The 11,710-nt window shown below is 44.7% G+C and overlaps 1 long non-coding RNA gene across 6 annotated transcripts; it reads right to left on the minus strand.

Moving 5' to 3' along the window:
- Positions 1-727: 727 nt before the first annotated feature.
- LOC123097634 (uncharacterized) lies at positions 728-4,021 on the minus strand. 6 transcript variants are annotated; one of them, XR_006447394.1, is made up of 6 exons: positions 3,415-4,021; positions 3,117-3,275; positions 2,223-2,407; positions 2,022-2,095; positions 1,309-1,366; positions 728-1,146 (listed from the first exon to the last, which is right to left on the minus strand). It is a non-coding gene; the product is annotated as an uncharacterized lncRNA (long non-coding RNA). The 6 variants fall into 6 exon arrangements; XR_006447396.1 differs by having other exon boundaries at positions 3,117-3,225; positions 3,356-4,020; XR_006447393.1 differs by having other exon boundaries at positions 3,117-3,228; positions 3,356-4,020.
- Positions 4,022-11,710: the final 7,689 nt, after the last annotated feature.

The following is an 11,710-nucleotide window of genomic DNA, read 5'->3' on the forward strand; positions in this document are numbered from 1 at the left end:
ATGACAACCCTCCAGCGGCTGATGCCTACACCGAAGGCCAAAGCAGCACCACCGACTGCAAGGGGATGGGGGCGGCGAGGAAATGGTGATTTCCTCCACCCTTCGCCGTTTTATTAAGTTTTTTTATCGTATGTTTAGGGTATTGTCCAATTGAAACTGCATCTTTTGGTTGACCGGTGATCGTTTATGCTACAATTATGCACGATTTTACTAGATTTGGTGCTAGTTCGTTGATCTACATAAGTTCATTTTCATACGTGCATGTGTTTTTTTGCGGGGATACATGCATGTGTTGCATATATATGAGAGGCCGGATTTGAGATACACGGACAGCAAAATGATGAGTGCTCGGTTAGTGGCCGCGGACGTGGGCGTTTGAGGGGCTGCATTTGATGTCTTCGGCTGTAGATGCTCTAACAACATAAACCGGTTTCCATAAAAAAACATAAACCGAACAGACTGCCATGATTTTGTTGAGTAAGCGCACATACGTCTTCGTCCAGCTGGATGTTTGAAGGTCCATTTTCCAATCGATTAAAGCAGACACAGCTAGTCCGCTGTCTTTCCTTCTACTGTACTAATGGTTGGGGCGCCACCTGTGGCGCGCCTCTGAGAGGAAGTTTGTGCGGTGCCAGGTAGGATAACGCCCATTCAACAGCCCTTTTTGGTCAGCTTTACAATCTAAAATACATTTCATTCAAAAAAGATCGTTGCCTACCACATCCGCGCATTTCACATGATCATTCAAAAAAGATCGTTGGCAACCCCTGGAACTTTTTGATATAACAACAAACTTCTCAAACCAGAATTACGTGATCATAACTATCATCGAGATGGTCGTGGGTCAGCAGGCTTTCAAAAGTTCGTCTAGAAAACTTGCATCAAGAAAATCTAGTCAGAGTAACTACGTATAGTTCACCACGGTAGAAGTGGCACACGGACAATGGACATGGAGTGTCCATGAAACCAGGGCTTGGAGAGTTGGTTTATTACTGTTCTAGTTTCCCATAGAATATGCACTTATAAGCCTCACATATAGAATACCTTTCTCGGCACGAATGCAGACTGCATATGGGTTAGCAAACTGAGCCAATAGGCATTTGTTTTTGTCTCGGCCTCATGTTTCATCAGCAGTGTCCTCTTTGCCTGAAACATGCAAAAATGCTAGCCAAATTAACAAGCAGAAAAGTATGGTGCCTGCTAGATCATGTTCTCATAGTCAAGGGTACACATTAGAGCTGCAAAGTTAGTCGCAGCCAACGCAAAGCAGAGGCCCAGCTCAGTTCAACAGATAGTAGTAGGTTGTACCTCCTCTTTGACAGGCTCCAAGCCCTTACTGATGTTCCCACGCCAGCTCTAGTATTACCTGCATTACATGCCTGATCATAAATTCGAAAACAGCTTGGCTAAAACCTCATATAACTTTCAGAATAATAAAACATGCAAAGCAGAGTTCTATAACAAAAGCATGCAATGAACCAGGATTTTTGATAAATAAAATCAAGAGACCATGTTATACTCCAACAAGCTATACTACATATTGTCAGTTCTATCATCACACCGATTACATAATAGATGCATTGTTCAAGCATACTCAGGAGATAAACTTTAGATTTAAAACTGAAAATACACAAAAATCAATTGTCATATACATCCTCACAACCAAAGAAAGCACGAGCGGAGAAAGTTATAGATTTTCAACATATTCCTTCTAGGTCTGCAGCACACCCTACATTAAACTAAACATGCCCCCCAGGCAATTTCGGAACTCGTTTCGAACTACAGAGTTCATCTAGAACTGATAATACGTAACATTGAATAATCCATTTAGGCTAAAACACCCATAGTCTATTCAAAAAGACCGCCTCAACAGTGCAGATGTATCAAACAGACCAGTCTAAATTTTAAGCACCAACAAATTCATTTTTTTGCTGCTCCCCACAGGCTATAGATATGAATACCAATGGAGTTGCATACAGTAAGAAATGCAGAAATAGGAAAGTGATTTGCAGTCTCGATACCTCTCGCCTGAGGTCGTCGCTGACGCTTCCTTCATCCCCGAGATCCTCCTTCAGTGTTCCGCTCGCTTCAAGCTCTGAAATCAGCACGCACGCCACACCACACAGAAGAAACACCAAATCAAGCGGTCAGCTGTCCATCACTACCATATACGTATCGAATGCGACCTGATCGGCGCAACAAAAGATTTAAAACCCACTCACTGTGTCGTCGTCTAGGAGGCGTCCCGAGCCAGCTCTGGCAACGAGCGGATCCTGAAGAAACAGATCATCGCCATGCAGACCAAAAACGAGGAAGATTTTTCCTAGATCGGGCCCGATCGCAGCCACCACTGCACCAGCGCAACCTCGAGCTCGGAGTTCGATTCCACCTTCAACCTTCCAAAAATCTGCAGTAAGCAACTCACTTAGATGTCGGGCTTGATAGAGCTCTGAAGAAATTACACTACATGAGTTACTGCTTGCTAAGTTTAGGAGTTAAAAAATGTGTTCTGGATGTGTGGATAGGCTCTGTTTCTACTCTATGTGGGAAGAATGGTTCATAGATTTAGAGTCTGAATCAAACTGAATTTTCTGTACATTGAAATGGAGATGCATCAATAATTTTGTGTACATTGAAATGGAGAATTAGGCTTGGATTGGATTCCCATTACTTTTATCCTGCCTCAGCAATTTTTGGCTAGGATAAAATCATGGGGTTTCCCCCCCCCAAAAAAAAAGCCCAGTAAGAAAGTAATCATAAGAATTAAAGCCTAGCAGAGAATCAGTTGGCATGTCAACAATCAGACAAAATAAAACCTACAGTCCTCGATTTTTGTTCCATCTAAAAAAGGTGCAATGTTAGAAACGGGAGTAAAATAAAATGTTGTGCAAATGAGAATCCAGAAAATTCATATAAGCAATGAAGCAAAGATGAAGAATAATTTTAATCTGCAAAATTCGTCTCGAGACTGCCATACTTCACCCAGGAGCTAGGAAAGCTAGAGTGCATATTACACACACATTCAGGCAAGTAAATTACTTCGATTGAATCCATTCCTTTTCATATATGGCATAAAGGCATCTAGAGAAGAAAAATACTCGATGATGTCAGTTTACCTTGCTAAGCTTATAAAATCCATCCAGCTGATTAAGAAGCTCCATCGTTGTCCGCAGGATCTCACGATTATCACTGGTTCTAGCTGCTCTGCACCTCGGGTGCGGGCTGCTGCTGTTCGATATTTACATTCCATCACACCAAATCAGCAAAACTGAGAGCTGTTGACTTCAACAAAAGTGAGAACTGTTGACTTCAGCATGATAATAATGCATAAACCACACCAAAGATGGGGGCGTACTGTTTTTGGGACAGTGGAAGTGGACGAAGAACTATTGCATCCCATAAAAATGACTTCACCTGCCCATTACAAGACCAGGCCAACGCAGTTCTCCCCGGACGCGTCGGTGAGGCCGTCGTTCTGCTGCACGAGCGGCAGCAACGTGCCCTGGACCTCCTGGCGCAGATCCCGCTGTCCCCCTCCCGCGGCAGGTCGCCAACGACCTCGTCCAACCGGATCCGCGCGGCACCGGCCGGCCAACCCAGCACGGCGACGACACGCCACAGCTTGCCCGCACCGTGTGCCGACGTCGCGGATGGGGAGAAGGCCTGGGAGAGTGAAGGCGGCGCTCTCTGCAGCAACGACTCAACTCGAACGGCGGAGGAGCAAGGGCAGAGCAGGGGATGGGATGCGGCAGGAGAATGGGGGAGAGGAGAGGCGGGGGCGCCAAGAGGGGACGATGGGCGCGAGGGAGATGCGGGTTAGGTCGACGGGGGTGGCGTCTGGCTGGTTGTTCTCCTCCCGGTGGCTCCCCAGATCTGGCGGCGGCTGAAAGAAACGAGATGAGGAGACGGCGGCTGCGGCGGCGGCGTTTCTGGGGGAGAGAAGGCTGCGTGTGGCAATTCGGGAGTAACCCCCCGATCTCCTTTTCCCTCTCTCTCACCCAATCGCTACCGTGTTTTTTTTGTCGTACCTGTGATGACGTGGCTATCGCGGGGAGGCGCCCTTGATGCGCAGCTGAATGGTTTTAATTAATCATCTCCAACTGACCATCTTTCAACCCCTTGTCAAGTTCTTGCACATTCTGCAGTTCTACTTGTCCGACCTCCACACAATTTAGATGGCTCATGGAATATTTTGCTGGTTGGCCCACACCGAAGGAATGATGGGGCACTAAGTTCCCTCGTGTCGTTTGCACGAACTTCTGCAGGTAATCACACAATTTGATGGTCCTTCCCTTCTTACATCTGCAACTAAATTGATCGGTCTGTGTGCATTACACACTCTGAGGTACTACGACGGTCAGTAAGGCTCAAATCCCCACCTACCAAGGTGAGTACCTACTGACGCCGCACACACGGATTGCATGAGCAGTATAACATCCACAAGCTACGCAAGGCAGCAGTACTAACCATATGCAGTACCTACTGATGCTAAACATCCACAAGCTACGCAAGGCAGCAGTACTAACCATATGCAGTACCTACTGATGCTAAAACCAATAGAGAGATACAACATGTAACTCTCGCTCATTAGACAGATACAACATGCATCACGTTGAAAGAAAATTAACCCGCCAACAAGTATAACCCGATAAAACCAATAGAGAAAACAGAGGAAAGAAAGAAAAACAAAAAAGCGGCACAAAGTGAAAACCAACCCGTGCGTTGAAAACTGATAGAAGGTGTGTTGAACAAAGGTGGTTTCTTTATCCCACGGTACAGAGAAGATCCCTAGCAGGCTGCCAACCGGCAATGCTACACGTACGGGAGTTTTACATGAGTTTTACAGGCTGGGTTGAGGTGGGATGTGTTGATTGGCGATTAAGATGAAGCGGGCCCCTCCCTCAAAATTAGGGGGGCAGAGGGTGTGTTTGACAGCAAAGTATTGCATAAAGTGTAGTATTGAAAAACTGCAGTATTTTTGTCTATAGGTCCTAGAAACCACAGTTTTGACATATCAAAGTATTTTTTTAGTATTGGGAATACTGTGACAGTGTTTGGCTGGTGCATGTTTAGGACGACGTAAATTAGCTAGCTAGCCATTTCATAGCAGTCGCAAGACATGAACGATCTTAGCTGACCAGTGGTTGCAAATTGAACAACCGTGCATAAACAGACCCGGCGGCAAGCTATGCATCAGCGGCACGGCACGGAAATGCGCGGCGTTGCTCTGGCTTGGCTGCGGCTTGACCGACAGTTGCTAACGCGGCGCGCTGAGGCATGGGGCGACATTGGGGAGCAGCACATGGACAGCAAGCAAGGCCGGTGTGGCTATGATCACACACAAGGGCCTGCGCAGGCTCAACCAGCAGTGTGTTTGGAGTTAGCGTTGTAGCCATCAGCGTGCCCGACCATGGAATGAGCAATCTGGGCATGTGGTGTCCAGGGGGCCGACCTCATGCACAACGCGTATGAGGAGAAGAGAAGCGCAAGTGGGAGCAGGAAGGACACCATTTTTATTTCCATTGCCTTCTCTTGGCTTGTCCCATGGCCGGCGATCTTCAGGCAGCGGTGGCGGCTTGGGAGCGAGGAAGGCGATAACGAACAGTCTCGTTTTCTTCGTGTGCTCTATTTTAAAAAAAGAGGTCTGGGTTTTTTTTAATGCAGAGAAAATACCACGGTTTTGACAATACCACAGTATAAATACTACAGTTTTTTTGGTTGCCAAACAGCTCACGGTAAATTAAACCATGGTATTTTGAAAAACTGCAGTATTGTCATAATACTTCAAAAAAACTGAGCTATCAAACAGGGCCTAAACCTTGTAAAAAGTCTCTGTAAGTCTAGCATTTTTGGGCTGCCAACCCAACAAGAAACGAAGACGGCAAGGGAATTAGGGAAACGCACGAAAACGGGGAAATCCTGTGAGCAGCAAATAGTCCTCAAAATACACAGGGACGTGTACACTAGGCCGGTCCATTTTTGCCAAAAAGCACAGTTTTTTTCTTTCTTGTCCTTCCTCTTTTGTTTCTTTTTTTGTTTTTAAAAACAAATTCCGAAAAATTCCAATGTCTTTGTAACAAATTGTTCATCTTCACCAAAAAAAAATTCAGAATTCAAAAATACAATAAAAACCGATAAAATTAAATAATTGTTCTCAGTTTTGAAGTTTTCCCATTTTTATCAAAAAGGGGAATTTTTTAAAAAAAATTGCAAATTTGAAAAGTGTTCATATTCTTCAAAGAAAGTTGGAAATTTTGAAACAATTGTTCACGTTTCCAAACCAAGTTTGTAATTTTGAATATGTTTCTGTTTTCAAAAAATGTTCAAAAGTTTCAAACCTAATTGCATTTTCAACAAAAGGTTCACACTTGTTTCCTTTTTTCCAAAAAATGTTTGGAATTTTTGAAAATTATTCATACTATCTTATTTTGTTATTTTTCAATAAGTATACGGAATTTCAGAAAATGTTGCAACTTTGAAAAACAGGTACAAATTTGAAATTATGATTTAAAAAAACAGGTATATTTTTTAAAACACTAGAACTTTTTTGACTCTTTGAATAATATTCAAAAACACGAACAGTTTTTGAAATTTCAAACAAATTTGAAAACATGAACACATTCTAATTTTATGAACATTTTTTGGAATCATGAATAATTTTTTGGTAATTTCGATCAATTTTTCAAAAACGGGAACAATATTTGCAAAATATAAAACATGAAAAATAAGTACCAAAATAAATGCCACACCATGTGCATCCTTAATTGGCCCGCCCAGTCGGTTGTTGCCTATGCGACATGTCGACTATTTGACGCAGTTAGCAAAGGACCTCCCACGAAAACGCGTATGTGTGCACAAGTAGACCGCCTCCTGTAACAAGCATCCTACGGTTTGAAAGTTAGATGAAACATAAATAAATTTCATCTAGATGAGAATTAGCAAATCTGTTATAAGAATGGCCTTTTTAATCCAAACAAAAAAGTGCATAAACTTGTGACAACATAAAAACTAACTAAAACTTTTCTTTTCTTAAATTTCTCCTAAATCCTGACCTAACTTAAATTCTTCTAATCCAAACAATCACTGACGTGTCTAAATGCAATTCAATTTTTTCTTTGATACGCCGGTACCTTAACCATACTACTGATCGTAAAACTGCCTCGTACTATGATATTTATTAATGCAAACATTGCACGCAGAGAAAGAGGCATCATATGTAACTTGTTTAATTAATATGAAACATGAGAGATTTTTCACACAATAATCATGCTACTTGTTACTCCCTTTGTTTCATAATTCTTGTCGGCAAAAATTATGAAACAGAGGGAGCAGTTGGCTTTGTTTTTTATATATCTTAAAAAATAGGATTAGTGGGCTCCAGGGGTGAGCCCACGTTGTGCCAGCAGGTAGCACAGGACACCGGGTAAAAAAATGTCTTACGTTATACCTATAGAGCTCACGTACCCTGGGACACCCCTAATTTTTCTAGAGGGACACCTGTACAAGGCTCCACCCAGCACAACTCAAGTGCAGCCCAGCGCGTGACGAAGGCCCAGTCAACCTGTCTAATGCGCGCAGTGGATCGATCAATCAATAGATCCATACGTGTTTTCCTATTCGTCCGCTCCACGCTGCGCTTTGTGCCCTTGTGCCCTTGACCTTTGGCTTTCGTCCGTATCCCTCCGTACGCCGTACTCGCCGCCTATCGCCATATCACGGCGAGTCGTCGAATCGGTGGAGAAAAGAAGGAACAGGTACGCTGCATCAGTCCCCAAACCCAATGCGGTCTGCCTCAGCCTCTATTGCATATCCGGTTCTAATTATTGCTTTTTTCTCTAACCCTAGGGAATTAGGGCTACTGAATAGGACTAGAGATTTTGATTGTATTGGGTAATTGGACTTTTTAAAATAATTTCACACTGAGTGGAGACCAATATTACAACACTCTAGGACGGCAGCACAATATCAAATAATTTTTATGTTACAACCGTGCAATTGCAATTCAAGTATTCTGTGCGTACACATGATTCATAGTTCTTTTCTTCCTTGCAAATTTTAATTATTTGAATAAATTGCAAATTTCAGGTGAAGCTCGGTTTATTGAAAGGTTTCTAAAAAAGAGGAGAACCTCAGTGCAAGATGAAAATGTTGGTCCGTCACACGAACATAATCAGAATGATGTCTCTTTCCCGCCACCGTCAGATGGACAAAGTAATGCCTCACCGCATGAATGGGATTAATGTCCCACCCCGCCATCACCACATGGACAAAATAATGCCTCCAGATATGGAGTTCTGCCAATAATACAAGGAATTCATTTCAAGATGAAGAAGAGATCAATTGGGAAGGAAAAAAATGATCGAGGTAAAAGGAGAAGCATTGATGAGTACCGTCCAAATCAGCAAGATTTGGTAAGAAGGAAATATTTGGCCAATGGGCCTTCTCAACCTTGTACTTATTCTTAAGTGGATTGTTCTAATGATGTTACTGATTAGTTGCTTCAAGAATTTGATAATAGCTTCACAGAGAAAAATTCTGAACTGCTTGTTTGCTCGGCGACTTTGAGCCCAAATTAATTATTTCGTGATTTCAACATAGTGCATTTGATGAGTCTTGCTAAATTTTATCCAAAATATTTTGATGATGGAGAACTCAGGGACCTTAGACATCACCTTCATCTTTACATTGTTGTGTCCGAGCAAGATGATCGCTCCTCTGGTTTAAGTAATATTTGTGAGCTCTCTCAAAAAATGGAGACAAGAAAACATGTTGTCTATCCCTTGGTTTATCAGACTTATTATTGCACAACTGTAATTAATATTTTTCTAAGTGGATTTGCTTCTTTTGATTTGTAGGCAATCAAGATCTAGTGTTGCATTTTCTTGTCATCGGTTATACTTTATCCATAATTTGGACACTTCGGTTCTTCTTCAACGTTCAATTTCCTGCTATCAACTAATATTTCAAGTGAAACTCTTTATTTTAGATCTCTGGTAAGCATATTCAACATTACATTGTATTCTTGGTATATTGTATTGTTATAAGTGTGTTACTTTTATCTATATAATTACATGAGATCGACATATATGTGATAGAGATGGGACCTCGGGTCATTTTTGTCCTGGGTCCGCCCCTGGTGGGCTCGTATCTCTACTTCTATAAAAGACTTAGTTGGTGATGATTGTGTGTCTGGCATTCATCGTTTCTGACCATCAGATCTGCATCTAACGACTGTGAGGTAAGCTGTGACATTTTTGCAACAAAACCCCACTTCTCTGCTCTAATTTACAGAAAACCCATTAGTATCTTGAAACCAACCACATCCCCGCCTCACCTAAAAAACCACTAGGAATGTATTTTGAGTGAAACCTAGTAACAAAACAAATTCAAATGATAAGTGTCACACGTGTGGCACGAAGCACTCCGGTCCTGATGTTTTCTATAACTAAAGTTGTCATTCGAAAAGAAAAAGTAAACCTAAAAGATCCTGAAATTTGTCATCCGAAAGAAAAGTTGCCATGCTTGACAATTAAGTTGTCATCCTCGTGTCATTAAACTTGCCATAAAAAACCTTGAGAGTTGGTATGTGTTTGTGCCACACATGTGACATTTATCATGATCCAAAGCAAAAGAGAGTAGCTTGATTCCAAACATATACGAGCATAGATGAAAGGTGATGCTGCCATGACGGTGGGAGAAGATCTCGAACAACAAGGGCAAAAGACAAGTAAACGAAAATATGTACTAAGCTCTCGTATCAACATGACATTACCATCTCCAGTACAAGTCGATCGAAAATCGAAGAAACATGAAGCATGACTGTAGACAGCAAATTCACACGGCATGCCGAACCGTCGACCGCCACGAGGTGACCGATCTCCGATCCTACCAGTAGTCTTGGCCGTAAAGCAGGCCGGCGCCTCCCGTTTGATCATACATGCTCTGGAACGGCGGAGGCATGGCTCCGGCGCCGGTCGCGTAGTCCGCCGTGGACGCCATCGCCGGAGGCAAAGCCCGGGCGCCCGCAGCGGCCGTAGCCCCCGCCGTCGGAGAGGCGCGCCCGAACGAGGAGTAGGAGGATGAGGACGACGACGAGTAGTAGGACGAGACGCCCGGGGCGTCGTGGTCGGCCACGTTGGAGTCGCGGCCCGTGAGCTCCTGCACGACGGCGCGGAACTCCTCGGCGCTGGCGGTGAGCATCATGGGGCTGGAGATGTAGACGACCTTGATCCCCTTGCCGCCACCCTTGCCCTTCCCGCCGCCCTTGCCGTGGTGGTGCACCGGCGGCTTGGAGATGCCGTTGTGCTGCCCGTGGTGCACGCTCAGCTTGTCCATCCCCACAATCTCGATCGAATACGTACAGCAGCAATGGGACGAAGCCAAGGAGAGCGCGCGCCTCGCTGCGATGAAGTTGAAGCGGACAGAGCGATCAACCAGCTGAGCCAAGTTGGTTAAGCTAAGCTGCTTTGGGATGAGGAGGTGATGGGGGGGTTTTGTTGGCGGGGCCTTATATAGGGTTGCGCGGCCGCAAGATTACAAGGTCCGGTCAGGGAGACGATCTTTGTTTCAAGATATCACCACTGCGCTTCTGTGGCTGTGGATTGGCCCCTGCAGGTTCCCGGAATCCGCCGGATAATAATTTTGTTGCGGGCTCCGGCCGGAGCGAATTGTGGCACATGGGGCTTTGATTGAGCTTGGGGTCACACCACACCGGTATCTCCCGCAGCACCGCACGGTCATAGGGCGTGACGGTTTCGTGCGCATCGTACCGTTGCTTGGGAAAGTTGGTGAGTGGGTTGATTGGACGACCGGCGCGGGATAATTTTGAGAGAGAGAGGTGAAGGTTCCTGGAAAAGCAGGGCGCTGGAGTTATTGATCTTGGTCGACATGGACGTGGACGTCTGGTTACTTTTGTGCGCGTGACCGTTTGTTCACTTGTGCCTAGGCTTGTACTGCTAGTGTAATTATTTTTTTGAGGGGTACTGCTAGTGTATCTGAAAGGGGGTGCAGGCGTGTGGTGCGTACATGTCGCCTTTCAGTTCAAACCCTACAACATCTCGGTGGTCTTCCTGTTCCAGTCCACGTACGGCTTCACCGAGAAAATCTGCGTTTGGCGCCGTGGCGATCGGCATCGATCGAGATGTCTCTTTGTTTCTCTGTGTGTACCACATGCACGTGCATCCGTGGTGTGAATTTTCCCGTGGTAGGAAAGTGCCTGCTTCCAGACCAAGGGGATACACGTGTGAATTTTCTCACTGCCAGTTTTAATTGATCGATCTGAGGTTGTGTTAGGATGGCAGCTACAGTAGTGTACAAGACAATGTTTAGGCCATGCAACACAATTGCATCGGTGCACTGGACACGTATATATGATGTACAAGATGAGTGCCACAACCTCAACTATACAAGAGAATTAGGAGGTGGGCCCAAGACACAATATACACCTCCACCCCGCGCAGTCGAAGCATCGCCAAAGACACAGAGACTGGAACGAAACTCCTCGAAGGTGGAAGTTGGCAGACCCTTAGTCATCACATCGGCGACTATTGTGCGGTCGGAACATGGAGAACCCGAATGCGTCCAAGGGCTACCTGTTCACGCACAAAGCGAATGTCCAGCTCGATGTGCTTGGTCCGGCGATGATGAACGGGATTGGTGGAAAGATACACCGCAGAGACGTTGTCGCAGTAGACAACCGTGGCCTGGGAGA

This window comes from Triticum aestivum, chromosome 4D (genome assembly GCF_018294505.1).
Source record: "Triticum aestivum cultivar Chinese Spring chromosome 4D, IWGSC CS RefSeq v2.1, whole genome shotgun sequence".
In the NCBI taxonomy this organism is placed as follows: Eukaryota; Viridiplantae; Streptophyta; class Magnoliopsida; order Poales; family Poaceae; genus Triticum; species Triticum aestivum.